We start from the raw sequence: 23443 nt of genomic DNA, 5'->3' as shown, positions 1-23443 counted from the left end.
TAGTTCATCTTACAGTGGATTATAAACCATGCTTGTCAATTATTTGCAGTACTTTTATTGTATACCCTGTGATGCCCTTTTAAGTTTTTTTGGAAATATTATATACTTAAAACTGAAGTAAAACATTAAAATTTCTTATTAGAATTATTTTTCAGTCTTAGCTGAAATATAATATTGTATGAAAATTTGCACTGCATTATTAGTTTTTTTTTTTTTTAATCTAGTTGATTTTCAACTTTTCTTTTTTAAAGGCATCTCCTTGGAAACAATGCCATCTTTGAATGTGAGAGATAAACCTAGTTTCAGCATATCTGCAGCAGAGACCAGTGCATCAGGCTTATTCCCACAGGAAGCCGCCTAAAGCCTGTGGCGCGGCAACCATTTCCAGGACTAAATAATAATGTGTCAGATGCCTGTGAGTGGACTGCCTGGCCAAATGACTCATGAAGATATTCACGGAAGAATAGTCAAAAAACAAAGAAAAGGCACATTATAGAAGCACCTTCAATTCCATCGAGGATTTTTGAGCAGCTAAAGAAGAAAGTTCTGAAAATATGAGTGACAGTTCTCCAGCATGTTTTTTTAGTTGTTTCTTACATTATCTTTGTTAACCCATCCGCTTTTGTGTATAATATTTGAGTTATTTTCCACTACTGCAATGGCTAATAATTTACTTAGGCTCAGAGTTTTACTCTGTATGGACAGAAACACAGGAGGTACCAACAGTGGGAGAACAAATAGGAACAGTTCACTGGGATGTTGGTCCCCAGAAATTGGCTTTTATTGAATAATTCCTAAAGGGTGTGGTGTGCTGAATTGCTTTTTCATGGTGATGTGCTGCTGCTTGTTCATACCCATATGACTTTAATTTCACCTTCCTTTATCTACTCCCAGCCTCGGTATATGCCTACTTTTTTTTGAATAATTTTTGGCACTAAAGATCTGATTACCATATTTTTTCAATTTAAAAATTATATCTTCACAAATAGACCTTTGGTATAGTTGCATTTTACCCTAGGTTATTTTCTAGGATCAAGAATAGAACAATTTCTGTTCTTTCCAGCATTATTCTTTACTAATCATATGTTCTTGTTCAGTGTTTTGTTGTTCTCATATTCTAGGTGAAAATGAAGGGTAGTCTCTATGTTCTATTTTCAGTTTTCTGGGAGATCAGAAAAACATGGGTAATAGAAATGTATGGAAAATTTACAAGGTCTCTTAACCATTGTGTTAAACTTGCATTAAGCTTCTTTTTTAACAATATTGATGTCAGTGTTACCTCTTCTTTCCTTTTTATTTATTTATTTATAGACAGAGTCTCATTCTGTCTCCCAGACTGGTTGGAGTGTGATGATGCAATCATGGCTTACTGCAACCTCTGCCTCCCAGGTACAAGTAATTCTCATGCCTTGGGCTCACGAGTAGCTGGGATATTTAGTAGAGACCAGGCTTCACCATATTGGCTAGGTTGGTCTTGAACTCCCAACCTGAGGTGATCCACCCACCTCAGCCTCCCAAAGTGTTGGGATTAAGGCGTGAGCCACCATGCCCGGCCCCTTTTGTTGTTTTGAGGGGCAGGCAGTAAGAAGCAGGGATTTCTTCAAATGCTAGTAAGCACAAAGAGAGAGAGGAAGAAGTTTTTGTAATTAACAAATGAACAGGGCCAGGCATGGTGGCGTGAGACGCCAAGGTGGGCAGATCACAAGGTCAGGAGTTCGAGACCAGCCTGAGCAACATGGTGAAACCCTGCCTCTACTAGAAATACAAAAATTAGCCAGGCATGGTGGTACACGCCTGTAATCCCAGCTAGTCAGGAGGCTGAGGCAGGAGAATCGCTTGAACCTGGGAGGTGGAGGTTGTAGTGAGCTGAGATCACGCCACTGCACTCCAGCTGGGCGACAGAGCGAGACTCTGTCTCAAAAAAAAAAAAAAAAAAAAAAGTCGATCATTAAGGCCATTAATGTGCATGGACAGTTTTTTTGAGATGGAGTCTTACCCCGTTGCCCAGGCTGGAGTGTGATTACTCAGTCTCGGTAAATATAAACCTGCTCTGCAACCTCCACCTCCTGGGCTCAAGCGATTCTCGTGCTTCAGCCTCCCAAGTAGCTGGGATCACAGGCATGCGCCACCACGCCCAGCTAATTTTTGTATTTTTAGTAGAGATGGGGTTTTACCATGTTGGCCAGGCTGGTCTTGAACTCCTGGCCTCAAGTGATGCGCCTGCCTCACCCTCCCAAAGTGCTGGGATTATAGGTGTGAGCCACTGCAGCTGGCCTAATAGACACATTTTTAGTAAGTAGTTTGTTGATTAGAATGAACAGCACTTGCCATGTCGTTGTTTTTAGCTATTATGGCTAAGTCAACCTCATCAACATTTTTTTCTTCTGTAAATTGAGGACAATTTTTACTTTTATGAATGAAGTCTTACCCAGCAGGGAGAAGTATAAACAAAGAAACGTATTTTTAATTTAATGAAGCAAAATTCCATACGTCATTTTAAAAATAGTGTTTCTTTCCCTGATAGGCCTCTTCTGCATCATTCTTTTAGCTTCCTTTTGCCCTGTTTATCACTTGGTCCCACTTTTATATTTTTCCTCTTCAGTCCAGAATTTCTTGTTTAGTTTCTTGTATTTTGCCTACTCCCTCCCTTCTCCATGATTCAGCCTAGTCTTTCCGCCCTCTCTGGATTTGGGTGTGCCTCCTTCCTGTGGGCCACCTCATCTTTTGCTGCTGTTAGCCCTCCTGCCTGCTCACCTGCCGCTTCACCCTCGCCTGTGGTCCACTCGCATACCACTCAGCCCGGTCAGTCCTGCTCCGTTCTCCACTGCTTCGGTCTCCCATGTGTTTTTATCTAGCTCTGGTCCCTTCTCGTCTCCACATTTATTTTGTTTTCTTTCTGTGCTTGTTAGTCCTTGTGCACTTGGTCCTTGAGCTCTTTTTCTATTAATAGGTATTACTAGATGGATTTGTTGTCTGCCTTTACATAGAACACACATCCTTAATGTGCATTTCCTGGGTAGCCGGGATGAATCAATTTTTATTAACTTTCCTTCCAACATTGAGCTTCCTGTGTTTTCTGCTTCTAAGAATTAGATTAGTATTCTAGAAGACTAATACAACTTTAAAGACAGTCAAGATAGTCATACTCTACCATTTCAGCCCTTTATTCTAGAGTTTGTGACATTTCTCACTCCCTTAAAAGATTAAAGAACACCCAAAGCAAGTTTGGGGTGGAGGTGGGGAAGGGCAGGAAGAGAAAGGTAAGTGCTATGAAAGGACTCATTGTTAATTTCTAGAAATTGGACTGAAATCTGAAAGCAGAAGCCTTAACATTTTTTAGATAGAAGATCCCTGAAAAGAATAAAAAGTATCCATACTTCTGTTAACTAGTTTTAGTATTGGGTCATTTGTAGTTGACATTCTCCTTTAAGTTTTAAGACCTTCAGTGTTTAACGAAGCAGAGACTGACCAGGCACAGTGGCTCACACCTGTCATCCCAGCACTTTGGGAGGCCGAGGTGGGCGGATCACAAGGTCAGGAGATTGAAACCATCCTGGCCAACATGGTGAAACCCGTCTCTACTAAAAATACAAAAAAAAATTAGCTGGGCCTATGGCGGGCACCTGTAGTGCCAGCTACTGGGGAGACTGAGGCAGGCGAATCGCTTGAACCCGGGAGGTGGAGGTTGCAGTGAGCTGAGATCACACCATTGCACTCCAGCCTGGGTGACAACGAGACTCAAAAAATAAAAAATAAAATAAATAGAGACTTAATCTTGTAAATACTCATTTTATTTTTGAGAGGCTCGATGTCTCCTTAAATATTAACCTGTGGCATTTTGTAATTATACTGTAATAGTGTCAGAATGCCATTAACAACCAACCCTTTTCGTTTCTTGTGTGGGAAAGCTTATAAATTATGTGGTCTTGCCCCTCTGGACCCTGTAGTTGTAGCATAGTGAAAATGGAGCTTTTGGTAAAACTTTGTATTATGCTGTTGACTCACATTGTCTCATATTTTTCTTTTATACTTCTGTATTCTATGAATATGGTGCTGTCCTGTCATTGAATTATTATAATGTATGTGAACTGCTGGAGGTAGACTGATGTGAGTACAGTTCTTCAACTTAAAAACCCTTATATATCACATTTGTGGTGTTTAAGATATAAGAACAGCCCTACAAAGAGGGGATGATTGTATTGAATATTCTTTCTGCTGAGCCTGCCTTAATTGTGAGGGTGGTGGTTTGGGTATCTTGGAGCTAAAAGAATGGCTAAGAGTCCACTAATGGTCCTGTAGTGTTTACCATCCCTGAGCAGTTAGTAAAGAATGGTCGCAAAGCCACAGTGAGGCTACTAACAAGGAACTTACGTAGATATGCCAGGTCCGGCCTGTGTTCTGGAACTATAGAGATGAATGAGGTATGGTCCTTTCTCTCTGGAGGGTCACAATTGAATAGGGAATATTAATACATGAATGATTGCAGTACAGTGTGGCAAATGCTAAAATATATGCATGTAGCAGCTATTACAGGAAAACTGATTAATAGGGAGAGTCTGGCCAGGCTCGGTGGCTCACGCCTGTAATCCCAGCACTTTGGGAGGCCTAGGCGGGCAGATCACTTGAGGTCAGGAGTTTGAGACCAGCCTGCCCAACATGGTATAAACCCTGTCTCTACTAAAAATACAAAGAAAATTAGCCAGGCGTGGTGGCGGGCATCTGTAATCCCAGCTACTGGGGAGGCTGAGGCAGGAGAATTCCTTGAACCCGGGAGGCGGAGGTTGCAGTGAGCTGAGATCATGCCACTGCACTTCAGCCTGGGCGACAGAATAAGACTGTCTCAAATACAAAACGAAAAAAACTAACCATATTACTTTATAGTCTGTCCCCTCAGACTATAGTTTTTTAACTAAAAAAAAAAACCCCTTTTTTTAGTTAAAAGAAGTTTATTTAGCCTGATCAGTTTACCAGATGTCTTTTTCAGTGACTTTTGTCTCTTCCATAAATCCATTCTCAAAATTTGCAACAGTTGAGCGTATTTGACCAAAATGTGCCACAGGCTTCTGAAGCCTATTCAAGAAGAAGCATGTCAGCATTATTGGAGTAGGTCTTCGCGATGACTGCTTTTGGGAAGATTGGAGTAAAATTTATGGATACAGAAGTTTTGGAGTATGTTAGGAAATTACTAAGTCTTTTTATAGTTGTAATCCCAACACTGGGTTATATATATTTAATACCAACCTGAGTATATTTCCTGAATAATATCTTTTTTGGAGACTTGGACAAAGTTAACTTTTTTGCTTTTTTAAAAGGTGCTGCTTAAACTAACTTCCTTTAACAGAACCAGACTAAACAATCTGCATTTCTAATGTAGAAAAAATATGGCACAGTGATTTGATATTTTGTTTATGGTTTATTATCTTCCTAAGTTATCGGTTCTTTGAAATATGGGTCTCTGGCCTGTATACCATCTGATAAATTAGGTTGGGTAAATTTTTCACCTGAAAAAATTCATTCTTCTGACCCAGGTTGTATGGCTTGGAAAAAAAAAAATCACATATTCATTGCATGATTAAACTTGTCCATTAGATTGTGATTTTGCACGTTATAAGGATTATAACTGGGGTAATTTTAAAATGTTGGTATTTGGATAGAACTACCAGCCCAGGATTTTGATAAAAATCAAAATATATATTGTATCTAAAGTTTCTTTTTAAAAAGTTATTATTTCACTTATAATCAAAAGGTTTAAATAAGTTTAGTGTATATTTTATGATTATTAGTATTTTGTATCTATTCAGAGATAGGAAAACTGCATTCCCATAGAAAGGGAGACATGGTGCATTAATATTCCAAAGCTTAGTTTAAGCTGGTGATGATTAGAAAAGTGGCTTTCATTTGTGTTCTCTAGAAGATTCTCAGTAGTCCTGTGGGCATGTGAACAACAGCATGTATAATCTCCATAATGAATGTCTTGTTAGCAGAAATGTCTGAGGCATTGCTGAGATGCAGAATGAGCTGAGGTACTGATTTTGTCTTTCATGGCTCCCTATTATGTTTTTTGAGAAACTGAGCTTTTCCTGACAGTGTTTAGTTTTTCTTGGATATTAATGCTATTAATAGTAACAGTTTCCATTATGGAGCCTTAGTAGGTTCTTGACATACATTAACCCATGGCTATTACTTATGTAATTTTCTAATAAAACTTGATGTGATAAAATATATTTTCTGTAATATACTCATAGAATATATGGTTATAAGTAAATAAATAGATGTTGGGGGAGTCCTCCAGATTGGTTGTATTACATTTTTTTTATTCTTTTAATTTTAAAATTTCTTATTTATTACATTTTAAAAAATGAGGAAATGGGCCAGGTGAGGTAGCTCACACATGTAATTCCAGTGCTTTCAGAGGCCAAGGCAGGAGGATCACTTGAGCCTTGGAGTTCGAGAGTAGCCTAGTTAACATAGCAAGACTCCATCTCTTCAAAAAAAATGTAGCTGGGTATGGTGGCATGTGCCTGTAGTCCCATCTGCTTGGGAAGGTGAAGTGGAAGGATTGCTTGAGCCAAAGAGTTTGTGGTTATGGTGAGGTATGATCACGCCACTGCACTCCAGCCTGTGTGACAGGGGTAAGATCCTGTCTCAAAATAATAATAATAATAATAATAGGCCGGGCTCAGTGGCTCACACCTGTAATCCCAGCACTTTGGGAGGCCAAGGGCGGGGGATCACCTGAGATCAGGAGTTTGAGACCAGCCTGACCGACATGGAGAAACCCCGTCTCTACTAAAAATACAAAAATTAGTCGGGCATGGTGGTGCATGCCTGTAATCCCAGCTACTCAGGAGGCTGAGGCAGGAGAATCACTTGAACCTGGGAGGCAGAGGTCACGGTGAGCCAAGCTCGCGGTGAGCCGAGATCGCACCACCACACTCCAGCCTGGGTGACGAGCGAAACTCCATCTCAACAAAAATTAACAAAAAATAAATAAAGGGGACTTTGAGGGAGGATATGATGGAATTGCCCAAGATTGTGCAGAAAGTAAATGATTAAACCAGGGTTTTAATCTAAGTCTGATTAAATCCTGTGCTTTCAACCAGTTTTCTGTACTGCCTTTTCAAATATTTCCCCTTGAAAAAGTAAAATTTGGCTGTTTTTTAAATGCATATTTTTTTCTTTTTGTGTTTTTGTTTTTGTTTTTGTTTTTGTTTTTGAGACGGAGTCTCGCTCTGTCACCCAGGCTGGAGCGCAGTGGCACAGTCTCTGCTCACTGCAACCTCCGCCTCCTGGGTTCACGCCATTTTCCTGCCTCAACGCCATTCTCCTGCCTCAGCCTCCCAAGTAGCTGGGACTAAAGGCGCCCGCCACCACACGCGGCTAATTTTTTGTATTTTTAGTAGAGACAGGGTTTCGCCGTGTTAGCCAGGATGGTCTCGATCTCCTGACCTCATGATCCACTCGCCTCGGCCTCACAAAGTGCTGGGATTACAGGCATGAGCCTCTGTGCCCTGCCATATAAATGCACATTCTTTTGAGCTAAGGAGTACTCTATCAACCCTGTGGTATACTCCTGTTTTTTTTCCCAAAATAACATATCTTTGTTCCCGGTTGTAGAAGTAATGAGGTTCATTGTTAAGAGTAATCAGTGCTTAGTGGTAATAGAAAATCAGGTAATACAGAAAGCTATAAAGAAGAGAGTGGTGAAAATGACTAGTAATTCTACCACCCAGAGGTTAACATTTTGATGTATGGTCTCGCTGACTTTTTGGTGTATAAACACATACACATAATGTTTTAAAAATACAAATAGATTTATAACAGGCATGTTGTTTATAATTCTAATTTCATTTATTATATTTTGGCCATTATTCTATGTCATTATACATTTATATCTTCATTTAAATTTTTTTCCTCCTTTTTTTTTTTTTTTTTTTTTTTTGAGATGGAGTTTCGCTCTTGTTGCCCAAGCTGGAGTGCAATGGCATGATCTCGGCTCACCGCAACCTCCACCTCCTGGGTTCAAGCGATTCTCCTGTTTTAGCTCCTGAGTAGCTAGGATTACAGGTATGCGCCACAACGCCTGGCTAATTTTGTATTTTTAGTAGAGATGGGGTTTCTCCATGTTGGTCAGGCTGGCCTTGAACTCCCGACCTCAGGTGATCCGCCTGCCTTGGCCTCCCAAAGTGCTGGGATTACAGGTCTGAGCCACTGGGCACCCGGCCTTTTCCCCATTTTTAAAAATAAACTGTTTTTAAGAAAAGTTTTAAATTTACAGAAAAGTTGCAAAGATTAATAGAGAGAGCTCCTGTATACTGCACATCTAGTTTCTTTTTTCTTTTGTTTTTTTGAAGTGGAATCTTGCTCTGTCCCTCAGGCTGGAGTGCCATGGCACGATCTTGGCTCACCGCAACCTTAGCCTACCCAGTAACTGAGATTACAGGCACGCCCCAGCACACCCGGCTAGTTTTTATATTTTTAGTAGCCACGGGGTTTCACCATATTGGCCAGCCTGGTCTCGCACTCCCGACCTCGTGATCCACCAGCCTCTGCCTCCCAAAGTGCTGGGATTACAGGCGTAAGCCACCACTCCCGGCCCACCTTTTTTTTTTTTTTTTTTTTTTTTTTTTTGTGAGACAGGCTCTTGCTCTGTCACTTAGACTGGAGTGCAGTGGTAGGAACTCAGCTAACTGCAGCCTCGATTCTCAGGCTCAACCAGTCCTTCCACCTCAGCTTCCCAAGTAGCTGGTACTACAGGCGGACACCACCATGCATGGCAAGTTTTTCTATTTTTTTGTAAAGGCGTGGTCCTGCTATGTTGCTCAGTCAGTTCTCAAACTCTGGGACTTACGTGATCCACCCACCGTGACCCCCCAAAGTGCTGAGACTCCAGGTGGAAGCCAGTGCGCCTGTTGTCAGTTTCTCCTATTGTTAAGATTTTACATTCATGTCATACATATGCTAAAATTAATGAACCAATATCAATACATTATTATTATCAAAATGTCATACTTTATTCAGATTTCAGTCATTGACTGTGACAGTTTCTGAGGCTTCTTTTTTTTTAATGACCTTGACAGTTTTCAGTCAGATATTTTGTAGAATGTTGCTCAGTTGAGATTCGTTTGTTGTTTTTCTCATGGTTATGCTGGGGTTAGGAGTTTCAGGGAGGGAGAGGCAGCAGGCCGTTTTCATCACATCATTTCAGAGATATATACAGTCAACATGACTCATCAGTGTTGATGTTGACCTTAGTCAGTCTGCTGGGGTCGTGTTTGCCCGGTTTCTCCACTGCAGAGTTTACCTGTTTCTCCTCCTTATGTGTTTCTGTGCTTCCCTTTTGGGAAGGCAGCCCACGCATCAGGAGTGGGAAGTTATGCCTACCTCCTTGAGGGCAGAATATCTATGTAGATGATTTGGAGTTCTGTACAGGAGCTGTATCTGTCTCCTCCATTTCTTTATTCAACATTTATATCTGTATATACTAGTGAATATACCCTGGGTTAGAATCCAATGCTGCTTTATTTATTGCTCATATTGTTCTAGCTTTTGTTATTGGGAGCTATTTCAGTTTGTTCCTGTGCCCCCTTGCCATATCCTATCATCGTGGGTTTATGTCTTAATTTTTTAAATATCTGCATGGTACTCCATTGTAAGAATGTACTCTACTATAATTTAACCAATCCCTTATTGATGGTAATTTAGGTATCAGATCAGTTGTAAACAATACTGTGATAAGCAGTCTTCAGAAGACATTTATGAAAACGTTCATGTATTCAGAAAGGTCTGCCCATTTTACTTTTTTTTTTTTTTTGAGACGGAGTCTTGCTCTGTTGCCTAGGCTGGAGTGCAGTGGTGCGATCTTGGCTCACTGCAACCTCCGCCTCCCAGGTGTAAGCAATTCTCCTGCCTCAGCCTCTTGAGTAGTTGGGATTACAGGTGCTCTCCACCACGCCCAGCTAATTTTTATATTTGTGGTAGAGACGGGGTTTCACCATGTTGGTCAGACTGGTCTCAAACTTCCGACCTCAAGCGATCCACCCACCTCGGTCTCCCAAAGTGCTGGGATGATAGGGGTGAGCCACCATGCCCAGCCATTTTACATTTTATGTGATATGTGACTCTTAACAATACCTAAGCAGATTTCAGAGGCGTGAGCATTCTCACGAAAAATAGAGGCATATCTGTCACCAGAGTTGCCTTTCTTCCTTTTTCTGTGTTTTCTTTAGCGAGGGGGTGATGGTGGGTGTGGCACCAACAGTCCTAAAGAGCTGCTTTGAGATCACACTTTTCTGAGACACCTGTGCCTTCTCACTATAGAGTCAGCTACTGTAGACAGCTAACAAAAGATGAATTAAAACTCAATTCAGGAAAAAACGAACAGCATTCTCAGAGTAAAAATATTAGACCTGGAAGCAACCTTAGAAATCATCATGCCTCAACCATGGGTTTTAGAAACAGGAAACTTTTTATTAGGTGAGATGGTTTGCCTGGAATTATGCATTAGCAAAAACATTTAAGAATCTGGATTTCTGCCTAAGTCTCAGAATTTCTTGTTACATGGGTATATTTTATTTTATTTTATTTTTATTTATTTATTTATTTATTTATTTATTTGAGATGGAGTTTTGCTCTTGTTGCCCAGGCTGGAGTGCAATGGCGCAATCTCGGCTCACTGCAACCTCCCGGGTTCAGGCGATTCTCCTGCCTCAGCCTCCCAAGTGGCTGGGATTACAGGCGCTCGCCACCACAGCTGGCTCATTTTTGTATTTTTAGTAGAGACAGGGTTTCACCATGTTGGCCAGGCTGGTCTCAAACTCCTGACCTTGTTTTCTGCCTGCCTTGGCCTCCCAAAGTGCTGGGATTACAGGAGTGAGCCACAGCGCCCAGCCTGCATGGATATATTTTATATCTCATGCAAGGATATACACAATTTTTTATGTTGGAAATTTTTAAACATAAAGAAGACAAAATAGTGTAATTAATCATGTCCCCACCCCCCAGCTTTATCAATTTGTGGCCAATCATGTTAAAACTTCTACCTACTCCCCCCATTACCATGTTACTTTGAAGTAAATCCCACATATTAAATCACTATAAATATTTCAGTATATTCAAAAGGAAAAAACTTTTTTCAAAGCATAACCATAATACCATTTTCATACCTTAAAAGCATTTCTACTTAAGAATATTTAGTTGTAAAAATTTCCAGAAGTTGTGTTTATCCTGAATTAAAATGTGGCTTTAGTGAAAATACAGTTCCTTGGTATACCCTCCCAGCAATTAGGGAGAGATTCTGTCCACCAGCAGAATGGCCTGGGTTACAGCTTTTATCAAAATCTGCTGTCTGAGGGTCTTAGTTGAAATAAATAAATTAATCTCCTATTTGAGTTCTTCCGAGGCTGAAAGATTGATAATGACTGTATGGCCCATCTCTCCTGACTATATATTGTTGCTTTTTTACCTTAATTAACTCTTAAGCTTTGTCCGTGAGGAAGAAATTCCAAGGACATATCACAAGAAGAATTATTTTTCAGATTTCGCCACTAGCCGAAGCCACTGATTGGAATGTGGCAGTGGAGCTGTTCCACTCTGATCTTCTGTGAGGGATTTCTGAAGGTCAAGTAAGATTCTTACGTGTAATTTCCTGCATTGGGACTTTACAGATCTTCTAAGAAAACCAACATGTTGATTTTGCATTTGTTTTTAAGAAGATGACTTCAGAGGAAAGAATACCCTTGATATCAGAGATGAACCTAAAGGCAGAATGGACAGTGATTATTCTGTTTTCTTCAGTCAGCACATTAATTGGATTACTTGACTGTTTATGACTTAAAAGGATGATTACTACTCTCGATGTTTTAAATATTGTCTTTTCCTGGGGTTTCACTTGATCTTTAAAATTAAGTGAGCTACTAGTCCTGTCTCAAAAGCTTTACAACCAGAACAGCAAATTTCCTTTTAAATACCCATTTACTTGCATTGAGTATATGCTATAATTGCCTCTGTCTGTTCACATACTGTTAAAATATGCAGTTTAAATGTCTAAATTGGAGATTAGGTGAAAAAGGCAGAAATTTTCCTCTTGCTTTTTCTAAGAAAGATGAAAACAATCTTAACTGCATGATTTTATTTAAAACTTTTATTGGAAATATTCATTTGCTAGCCAGTATTGTTCATTATACACAGATTTGTGTTTTACTCTAACCTAAGGTTGGAAAAGTCCAACCTTTCAAATGTCAAAACCTTTTGCTTTTGACAACATTGCTGACTTTCCTTTTCCCTGTTTTCTTTCTTGAACAGGCTTTGTTATACTTGATTAGCTTTTTCCCTCCCATTTTGAGCACCCTCTTTGTATTATTTATGAATTTTAGCTTTTATCTATTTATTTCCATTCAGTGGATACCTTTTGAAAAGGAGAAATCAATGCTAGTTTTCTTTTTGTTTCTGAGTAAAATTTGAAAGATTAATAAAAATAGCCACAGTTTCAAATATATCCCTGGTCAAGTGTATTCAGTTATTATAGGCTGAAGTATAATATGGATTTGAGGTTCTTGGGAGACAGTGTTCCTCCTGCATGCTGTATGTGAATTATGGGCATATTTAAGATTCAGTTCTATAGCATTTTTACCTACTCTATCTATTCTAAGCTACCTTTTTTTTTTTTTTTTTTTTTGAGACAGAGTCTTGCTCTGTGGGCCAGGCTGGAGTGCAGTGGCGCGATCTCGGCTCAATGCAACCTCTGCCTCCTGGGTTCAAGCGATTCTCCTGTTTCAGCCTATGCACTGCTGGGACTACAGGCGTGCGCCACCACGCCCAGCTAATTTTTGTATTTTTAGTAGAAACTGGGTTTCACCATATTGGCCAGACTGGTCTCGAACTCCTGACCTCATGATCCGCCGGCCTTGGCCTCTCAAAGTGCTGGGATTACAGGCATTAGCCACTGCGCCTAGCCTATAAGCTACTTTTAAACCCCCTTTTTGCTGGGTGCAGTGGTGCATGCCCACAGTCCCAGCACTTTCGGAGGCCAAAGTGGGAGAATTGCTTGAGGCCAGGAGTTCAAGACTAACCTGGGCAACATAGCGAGACTCCTATCCCTACAAATTTTTTTTTTTTTATTAGCCAGGTGGTGCATACCTACAGTCATAGCTACTTTGGAGGTTGAGGCAGGAGGCTCGCCTGGGCCCAGGAATTCAAAGGTGTAGTGAGCTATGCTCGCACCACCACACTCCAGCCTGGGTGACAGAACAAGTCTCTAAAGAGAAAAGAAGAGAAGAACCCTTTTTGCTACAATAATACCTTTTTTTTTTTTTTGAGATGGAGTCCCACTCTGTCGCCCAGGCTGGAGTGCAGTGACACGATCTTGGCTCACTGCAACCTCCGCCTCCCAGGTTCAAGTGATTCTCCTGTCTCAGCCTCCCAAGTAGCTGGAATTACAGGCACCTGCCACCACACCCGGCTGGTTTTTGTATTTTTAGTGGAGCGTGTTGGCCAGGCTGGTCTCGAACTGCTGACCTAAGGTAATCCGCCCACCTCGGTCTCCCAAAGTGGTGGGATTACAGGCGTGAGCCACCATGCCCAGCCAGTAGTGCTTTGTCTTAATCCTTTTTGCTTTGAAATTGTATTACTTTCTTAACTTTGACACCTTGGCTACTTGCCAGCGGAGGTTGAATGACTTTCTTGTCTTCTCCATCCTTCAGTGTCCTCCTCTGAAAAGTAAGGATATTATCAGCCACCACCTCATTGGATTGCCTGTTGAGTTAAATGAGATAGGCTCTAGTACCTGGCACATGACAGCTGCTTGCTCACTATTATTCTGGCAGTCTTGTCTTCTCTAGCCATCCATTTGTATCTTTCCTCCCTTACATGTTTGTACCTTCACTTAGGTTAGGGAAAATGGTTTATGTCTCCTAAATAGGTGACCCTCTTCACAAACTTTTAAAAACTTTTTGTTTTTAAATGATTACAGACTCACAGGAAGTTACAAAAGTAGTACGGAGAGGTCCTGTTTACCTTCTACTCAGTTTTCCCCAAAAACCCAGAAAATTGCCATAAATCTGGATAACCCACAGAGGTTATTCAGATTTCCCTGTTTTACATGCACTCATTGGCGAACTGTTTGCATAGTTCTGTACAGTTTGATCACGTGTAGATTTGTGTCACCACTACCACGATCAAGATACAGAATTGGTTGGACATAGTGGTTCATACTTGTAACCCCAGCCCTTTGGGAGGCTGACGCAGGAGGATCGCTTGAGCCCAGGAGTTTGAGACCAGCCTGGGCAACATGGCAAAACCTCATCTCTACAAAAAGTACAAAAATTAGCCAGATGTGGTGGCGGTGCACCTGTAGTCCCAGCTACTCAGGAGGCTGAGGTGGGAGCATCACTTGAACCCAGGAGGTTGAGGCTGCAGTGAGCAATGACGATGCCATTGTACTCTAGCCTGGGCAACAGAGGGAGACCCTGTCTCAAGAAGAAAAATACAGAATCGATTCATCACCCCAAGGCTTTCCCTTTGCTACCCCTTCATAGCAAGCCCCTAACCTCTGGTAACCACTAATCTGTTCTTATCTCTGTAATTTTATCATTTTTAGAATACTATATAACTGGAATCATGCAAAATGCAACCTTTTGAGATTGGCTTTTTTCACTCAGCATAATACACTTGAGATCCATTGAGTATTGAGTACGCATTGACTCCTGAGTATCAACAGTGTGTTACTTTTTATTGCTGAGTAGTATTCCATGATGCAGATATACCACAGCCTAGCCATTTGTCCATTGAAGGACATTTGGGTTATTTTCAGTTTTTACAAATAGTATTGCTATGAACATTTGTGTACAGGTTTTTCTGTGGACCTGAGTTTTCATTTCTGTGGGAGAAATGCTGAAGAGTGTGATTGCTAGATCAAATTTTTAAAAAATGGAACATTAGGCTTTTTTGAATATACATGCTAGTGCAGTCAGCATGTATAAACAGTCATTTCTTAATGGCAGCCATTATAAATAATATACATTGCCCCTTGTTTTAAAATATCTTTCTGTATAATTTGCAGCTGAGTCCAAAATATAGAATCCTGTCTTATGTATACTGTAAGACAACACGTACTCAAATATTATTTCCTTTTGTTAATGAATCCCTTTTAATGTTTTATTGAGCTTTTTCTTGTGGGGAATAATAACCATTCTCAGATAGTACATTTGGATGGGAAAAATATTTCAAGTAATGAGTTTTTAAAAAATCAATTACTTGTAATGTGGTAGAGGTTAATTTTTATTTATTTATTTTTTTGGTGTTCCTGGGTGGACGTGAAGAATTTTTAAAATACTTACGAAGATTAGCATAAAGAGGCTGGGCGCGATGGCTCATGCCTGTAATCCCAGCACTTTGGGAGGCTGAGGCGGGCAGATCACTTGAAGTCAGGAGTTTGAGACCAGCCTGGCCAACATGGTGAAGCCCCTTTTCTACTAAAATTATAAAAATTAGCCAAGTGTGCTGGTGGGTGCCTGTAATCCCAGCTGCTTGGGAGGCTGAGGCAGGAGAATTGCTTGAACCCAAGAGATGGAGGTTGTAGTGAGCCGAGATCATGTCACTGCACTCCAGCCTGGGCAACAGAGTGAGGCTCTGTCTTAAAAAAAAAAGATTAGCATAAAGAGGTGGGAAATTGGGAAGCTCATTAATTGACTAATGTCCAACAGCATTTCAACTTATTGGTAGAGTAGCACTGGCACTTTTGTTTTCTAAAATGTTTGGGGTCCTAATATGTTTTATAAAATCATTGTGTCCCAGGCTAATACATGATAAATTATTAGAGTGAGGCTACAAATATTCTTTTGAATGCGAGGGGCTCCTAACTATGACAGCCATAAATTTAAGTCACTTTAAGTTGGGCATCAAAAGCCAACGTAAGGACAGTCCAGGTTATGGATGGGAGACAGGCAGGGGCTGGTCCATAGGTTTTGGCTTTCCCAGATGTATCTGACTAGCCTTTACATAACTGATAAAGGAAGTGCTCTTTGTAAGAAGTTAGAAAAAGAGAAGGAAAAGAGTGAAATATAAAAAGCAGTAGTTCTTGACCCCAACTGCATATTCAAAATATTCAAAATGTAGCTTTAAAAACAAAGCAAGTATCTATGCTGGGCCAGTTCAATTAAAATCTCTGAAAGTGGCGCCCAGGTGTTGGTTTTTTTGTTTTGTTTTGTTTTGTTTGTTTTTGTTTTGTTTTGTTTTTTAAGTTGGAGTCTCGCTCTGTTGCCAGTCTGGAGTGCAGTGGTGCAATCTCGGCTTACTGCAACCTCCGCCTCCCGGGTTCAAGCCATTCTCCTGCCTCAGCTTCTTGAGTAGCTGGGACTACAGATGCACGCTACCATGGCCAGCTAATTTTTGTATTTTTAGTAGAGACAGGCTTTCACCATGTTGGCCAGGATGGCCTAGATCCCTTGACCTTGTGATCCACCTGCCTCGGCTTCCCAAAGTGCTGGGATTACAGGCGTGAGCTACTGCACCCGGCCAGTATTTTTAAAAAATGCTTCCAAGGTGATACTTCTGTTGAGCCAAGATCGAGAACCATTGAACTAACAGGAACAGCATCTATGCTCAAATTTCAGTGCCTTACAGTTTGAGTACACTGCCTGCATCTGTCCTCTGCACATTGGACTACTGTGCGTTCCACATAGCTTTTATTTATGGCTCTGCTGAGATTAGTATTTTCCTGAGGGTGGGGAAAATCACATTTGTGAATGGTGGACACATTTAAACTTCAGATCACAGCTTTAATATGTACAGCAGAATAGTGCTTATGAAGTGGAATCAAATACCCAAAACAGTGAGCAATTCAGAATCATTGAGTAGTCAAAAAGGAGAGTGGGCTTCATCTAGGATACACTATGGGTGGGAAACTTTTTGGGAAATAGAGCATTTAGAAAACTTGTGTGGAGTGTGGGACTGAGCCATCTGAGTACTGACAGAGCCTATTGTGGGCCACATTCTTCTCTTTTTCTAGCTTAATTTTTTACTTTGTAAAACAATATTTACTTGTAACAAGAGAAAGTATACACAGATGAATAAAATATAAGAGTTAATGTCCCACCCATGTTCATAGCCTGATGGGAATTCCTCCCCATTTGTTTCTGTACTCAAAAGTGTGTATAATGACGTAGGGTTTGTGAGATTTTTGTTTTTCAAATAGGCTCAAACTCTGAACATGATTCTGAAGCCGGATTTTCCTCCTCAGTATATCATAGATATGCCTCCAGGTCAATAGAAACAGATTTAACTCTTGTTTAAAAAATGTGAATAAAATTTGATAGCCATTATGAATAAAATATGAATAGCCATTTGGTATGACTTTATGTAAAATAATATAGTCAACCATTTCCCTGTGAATGGACATTAAATGGACATTTAGGATGTTTCCTTTCTTTAAAAAAAAAAAAAAAAAAAAGGTTGGCCGGTTGCAGTGGCTCACGCCTGTAATCCCAGCACTTTGGGAGGCCGAGGTGGGTGGATCATGAGGTCAAGAGATCGAGACCATCCTGGCTAACATGGCGAAACCCCATCTCTACTAAAAATACCAAAAATTAGCTGGGCGTGGTGGCACGCACCTATAGTCCCAGCTACTGTGGAGGCTGAGGCAGGAGAATCCCTTGAACCCGGGACGCGGAGGTTGCAGTGAGCCGAGATTGCACTACTGCACTCCAGCCGGGTGACAGAACGAGACTCCGTCTCAAAAATAAATAAATAAATAAATCTTAAAAAAAAATTTGCCACTACAAACAATGTTTTTGTACATACAACCTTAGGGACTTGTGCTTTTTTTCCTAAAGTATTCTTACAATCCATGATTTTGTTTTGGTCAGATTTCTTAGTTTCTGGATGTCTTCTCTATTAGAATAAATGAATTAGTGTCAGTTGATTTCCAGTTAATTGACTCTTTCTGGGTATTAAGTTGGGCTTTAATAGGAAAATCAACTATGTTAGGAATATTTGGATACCGATGAATCCTGGCAACCAAGATGTTCTCCAGAGGCCCTACAATCCCTAGGTTGGGGCTCCTTAACAGAAGGCCCATGGTGGTCTTCGTGGAGGTCCGTCAACCACATGGTATTGATTGCAAAATGGTGTGCACTTGGACATTTTATGGCTTTCATTAGATTTTCAAAGGGGCTTTTGCTGCAGATATGGTTAAAATTGATAATATATTTATATTGTCAATTAGAGAATATTACTAAGCCTAAAAAACCTGTAAGGTACTCTTAAGTTCCCATCAATAGCACATTTTTATTTTATTATTTATTTATTTATTTTATTATTATTATTTTTTGAGACAGGCTCTCACTGCAGTTGCCCAGGCTGGAGTGCAGTGGCATGAACACGGCCCACTGCAGCCTCAACTTCCCAGGTTCAGGTGATCCTCCCACCTCGCCCTCCCAAAGTGCTGGGATTACAGGCGTGAGCCACCTCGCCCAGCCTCAGTGGCACATTTTGAATCACAGTATCCTCTTTCTGTAAAGACCTGGATCAAAATAAGTTTATCTAATTTCCAGGTCACATAAAATTAGGAGAGATGCCTAATACTATAGATAGCAGATTCTAGTTTCAGAATAATCTGAATAGGTTGTAATAATGTTCTAAAATCAGCAACATGAGATACTAAGGATAAATCATCTCCAGGAGTTGAGAAATGCTTGGGGGTGGTGGACTGTCTCAAGTGCACGAGATGAAAAATAGCTCAGAGTTTATTGGGGCACAGACTTATGTGAGGCATCTCTGTGATGTGGCTGCTAAAAACAGCAAGCTCAGGTTGCACTGATGCGTGCCTAGATTACATCGAGTCTGTTGTCCTGTTTTGTGGGCTAGTTAGAGCACCCTTGATGAATTGTGTTTTAGTCTCTGAACCACAGTTTAGATGAGACATTGGCAAATGAGGGAGGCAGGACTAGTGGTGGATGGAGAAAGGAAGTCATATCAGGAACTGCTGCTAAAGGAGTTTGGTGGTTGGATATGAAGGATGGTATAAAAGGAGAGTTGTAGCAGCCCTTATAGACTAGGGAATAGGAAGACCAGAGGGTGGTATGTAGCTCTTCTGTGCTCAGTAACTGAATGAATGAGTGAAGATTATAAGGCAAAGGATTTTGACTTGGTCTAAGACAGATTCTTGCGGTGGTAAGAGCTCTCCAGCAATGGGATGTGCTGCCCTGGACAGCAATGACCTCCCAGGTCGGGGAACCCTTCAAGCCCAGCCATGGACTAGTCCGAGCTCCAGACCAGATTCCTGCTCTAAGTGAAGGGTTGTACAACAGGACTTCAGAAGTTCTTAACTGGAGTTTTACATTTCTTCTCTTAGGTACTTTAATTCTAAAACAGGAAAAGATTCTAGGATAATATTGTGTTCCCTTTAAAAGTACTTTTATGGAAGGAGTATTTTTGACTCAAAGGCTACGTGATTGTCAGTACAGGTTTTTCAGAGGTGCTGAGAATTGAAATATAACCGATTTTTATCTGAAACTGCAGTGCATAAGTTACTCCGCTGTTCTACCTGAAGTAACTAGTCTGGACTTGTAGGATAGTGTTTAAGATTTCATTTTGGTTACTTTAGAGAGGAGAAGAATCACAATTTTCCAAATTACAAAAATGACTAAAAAAGGAAATTTCATCACTTCCTGCCCTTGCTATGGCTTCAGGAAGCACAGTCTCCACTAGACCAGTTGTCCTGGCTTCTGACTTGCGTAGCAGCTCTGTGTTTTATATAAAACTGGTGTCATGCTGTGTCATGCCCATGGGTTTGCACCCAAGCTTGCATACCGACCTGTGGAAGTACACCGCCAATATTTGTTGAAGCTGGTTGAGACTAAGCTATCCCTTATGACCCTTTGGTAATTGAAACAATATAAAAATCCTTGAGGTTGTGGAAATACATAAATATTGTCAAACATTTTTATGTAAAACTTTTTTTAAAAAACCCTGTATTTTAGACCCCTGTTCCAAGACACACTAGCAGTCTTAGAATAGTTGGGAGGCTACAGCCACTTATGACCCCAGGATTTCTACTTTTTAGAGTGCCAGGGGGTGGGTTAGAGGTTAGGAAGGTAGCCTCATGGATTCAAATCTGGCTTTAGCACTTAGTGGCTATGTGACCCTGGTTTCCCAGGTCTGTTCTCTCACTTGCAGAAGAAAGATAGTGATAGACTTTTGCCATTGTGAGTAAGCATTCAGCACAGCGCTGGCGCCGGAGAGAACTCAGAAATACTATATTCTGTTACCATACTTTCTTCTCTCACCTCTTGATCTCTTTCCGATTTTTTCTGATTTAACAGATACTGTCATCTGTATATCTTGTATTATCTTGAACACAGCATGTCTAAAACTGATTTTTTATATCCCTACTCCACCTTGCTCATCCTAAACCTACTCCTGCCATACTCTCCTGTCACCCCTGTTTAATACACAGGTACCATTCGTCAGAGGTAGCATGGGGAGAGGTTAATACCACAAGCTCCGGAGTCAAAACTGGGATTCAATTCTGCCCCACTACTTATCTCCATGTGACCTTGGACAAGCCAATTTAACGTCTGTAAATCTCAGATTCTTCAGCTATGAAACAGATGTGATATCAGTCTGTCTTAAAGAATTGGGAAAAATCAGTGAGATCAATACACGTTAAGTGCTTTGTACAGTTCTTGACACTTAGGTGCACAGTACATGTTTATTATTTATAATTCTCACACTAGAAGTGATAGTGTCATCCTGAATTCCTCTTCTTTTCCCCACTGAAGTCATCAATGCTATGATTCTACCTCCAGTCTCTCTTTTTCCATCACTGCCTTTACACCAGGCTTCCCTAAGCTGAATCCATCACTCACAGAGCTTTATCAGCCCCAGAAATTACATGTATGTTTTTTGACATATGTGCATGTTTCTTAGAAAAAGGGCCTTTCTTTTTTTTTTTAACGGAGTATTACTCCATTGCCCAGGCTGGAGTGCAGTGGTGTGATCTCAGCTCACTGCAACCTCTACCTCCTGAGTTCAAGCAATGCTTCTGCCTCAGCCTCCTAAGTAGCTGGGACTACAGGCGCGTACCACCATGCCCAGGTAATTTTTGTATTTTTAGTAGAGATGGGGTTTCACCATGTTAGCCAGGCTGGTCTCTAACTCCTGACCTCAAATGATCCACCTGCCTTGGCCTCCCCAAGTGCTGGGATTACAGGCATGAGCCACAGCGCCCAGCCGGGGAAGGGCTTTTTAACTTTTATCGTTGGCATTCATGCAAGTCAGTAACCCAAAAAAGGCTAATAATTACTTTTATCTCTTGCCTGTTTCCAGTAGCGTATAAACTAACGGACATTTCTCCCCTAATCTCTGTTTCTAATCTGCTCTTCACACTGTTACCCAATTAACTATTGTTTTAATGTTTTTCTATTGCTATCCTAAGCTGATGCAGTGGTGTTGACTCCCTGTTGCCCACCGGAGTGGTTCTTGCCCACAGGTTAGAATTGCTACATGGGAGTTTTTAAAAACTGCTGATGCCTGGACCCAATTATTATTGCTAACAAATAACAGGCCATCAGCATTTTGTTCTAAAGCTTCTCAGGATATTTTAATTTGTATCCAGAGTTGAGAGCCTCAGAGCTACAGGATAATGGACCCACTCCTTAGCATGGTGCTTATAGACCCCAGCAATCTAGCACCAATCTATTTTTGCAAGCTAATCTTCTACCTCTTCTCCCATTCATATCCCATCACTTGTATTCAAAACACATACTTCTTGCTATTCCCAGAACCTGCTACATTGTTTTCTAGCCCTGAGCCTTTGCCTGTACTGATTGCTCTTCCTAGAATGCCTTTCACTGTTTTTCTGCCTGGGTATTTCCATCGCACAATCTCCCCAAGCCCCAGAGAGAATTGCATCCCTTACTTCTGTTACAGGATTTACCTGCGTTATTATTTATGTACCTGTCTTCCAGGGTACACTGAACTCCTGGAAGATAAGATCCTATTCATTTCTTTTCTCAAGCACTTGTCACCAGGTTGGGAAGCTCCCTGAGAGCCTGATGGATAAATGAACACATGAGAATGTACAACCAGCCGCCTACTCAGGGGAGTCAGGAAATCTATGGGGTTAGGGAATGCAAGTCAATGTGGTATAGGAGTGGTTAAAAGTGCTCAGCAAAGTTTTATCCTCTTCTATTGCTTTTTCATACTTGTGTGAAAAGGAAAGATCTAAATATATGAAGTTTATCATCTAGGATGAGGAAAGTTCAGACCAGCTTTTAAAATACCCCCAAACATTGACTGTCTGAATATAACAGCATAAAGTCATGTCATATGTGTCTCCCAAGACTCCAGCGGTTTCTGAATGAGAGGTGGAGAGGCAGCCACTGTGATAGTGGCAGCTGTTAATTCTGCCCGGTGGATTATTCCAACTGAGTTACTGATATGAAGATGCCCTTATATGGACAGTTCTCCAGACATTATATGTTTCTAATTTTGATCTCACCCCTGGCCTTTGTGTTTTAGCTGCTGTCTAATCCTTCTCTTGGCTATTTTTAATACTTTTTTTCCTCCATGCATCTCAGAATTGTCCAGCATTCTAAAGAATGGCAAGTTAAATGTAATTTATTCTTCCTGTTTTTTCAGTGCCTAGGATTAGTTTAAGCATAAAAGTGGTTTTGAGAGAGATTACTTTAGTAAATGATCTCAGAGATACTCTGTTGGATATTGTTTGAGGGGTGTTTTGTGTTATTCGTTCCTTATCTTAATTATTTTCCTGAGCACTGACTACCACAACACTCTTATGAGAAGAGATGGTGTATTTAAAGCTGATACAAAGAACAGTGACTACTAATCTGATGTTGTGATTTGGGCATGCATAGTTCTGATCTGCTGTGTATGAGCAACCTGAATGCTCTTTATCTAACTAGCTGCTTATTACTTTAATAATTTTAAATAAGAAGGGCAAGAGTTTTCTTTTTCAAAGCCACAATGTTGGTTGGACCTTATAAATATGCTGTGCTTTTACATTTGTATCCATCTTATTGAAAAATATTTTTGGGCTGGGTGTGGTGGCTCAGGCCTGTATTCCCAGCACTTTGGGAGGCCAAGGCGGGCAGATTACTTGAGATCAGGAGTTCGAGACCAGCCTGGCCAATATGGTGAAACCCCATCTGTACTAAAAATGCAAATATTAGCTGGGTGTGGTAGTGCACACCTGTAGTCCCACCTAGTCGAGAGGCTGAGACAGGAGAATCGCTTGAACCCGGGAAGCGGAGGTTACAGTAAGTTGAGATCGTGCCACTGCACTCCAGCCTGAGCATAGCAGTGAGACTCCATCTCCAAAAAAAAAGAAAAGAAAAAGAGTTTTTTGAGGTTTTTTTTTTTTTTTTTAACTGTAAAGAAATCTGGATCTATCCAGAGCTGTTCCTTATGGTTTATATAAAAGGTT

The 23443-nt window shown here is 40.7% G+C and overlaps 1 protein-coding gene across 28 annotated transcripts in view; it reads left to right on the top strand.

Moving 5' to 3' along the window:
* The window catches only part of SLC20A2 (solute carrier family 20 member 2), a 128108-nt gene that overhangs the window by 7060 nt on the left and 97605 nt on the right, over positions 1-23443 (top strand). For 6 of the 28 annotated variants that reach the window (XM_077942574.1, XM_077942560.1, XM_077942553.1 and 3 more), the window contains exon 2: positions 1312-1389. The exons of 15 other annotated variants lie outside the window; for them this stretch is intronic. The gene's annotated coding sequence lies outside the window, so the exon portion shown is untranslated. Of the gene's footprint in view, positions 1-251; positions 1390-2690; positions 2803-23443 lie in introns of those variants that run through there. 7 more of the 28 variants (XM_077942561.1, XM_077942558.1, XM_077942551.1 and 4 more) reach the window with 2 other exon arrangements.

This window comes from Macaca mulatta, chromosome 8, assembly GCF_049350105.2.
Source record: "Macaca mulatta isolate MMU2019108-1 chromosome 8, T2T-MMU8v2.0, whole genome shotgun sequence".
Classification (NCBI taxonomy): Eukaryota; Metazoa; Chordata; class Mammalia; order Primates; family Cercopithecidae; genus Macaca; species Macaca mulatta.
The sequence above is the reverse complement of the archived record's forward strand: the minus strand, read 5'-3'. Positions and strand labels throughout refer to the sequence as shown.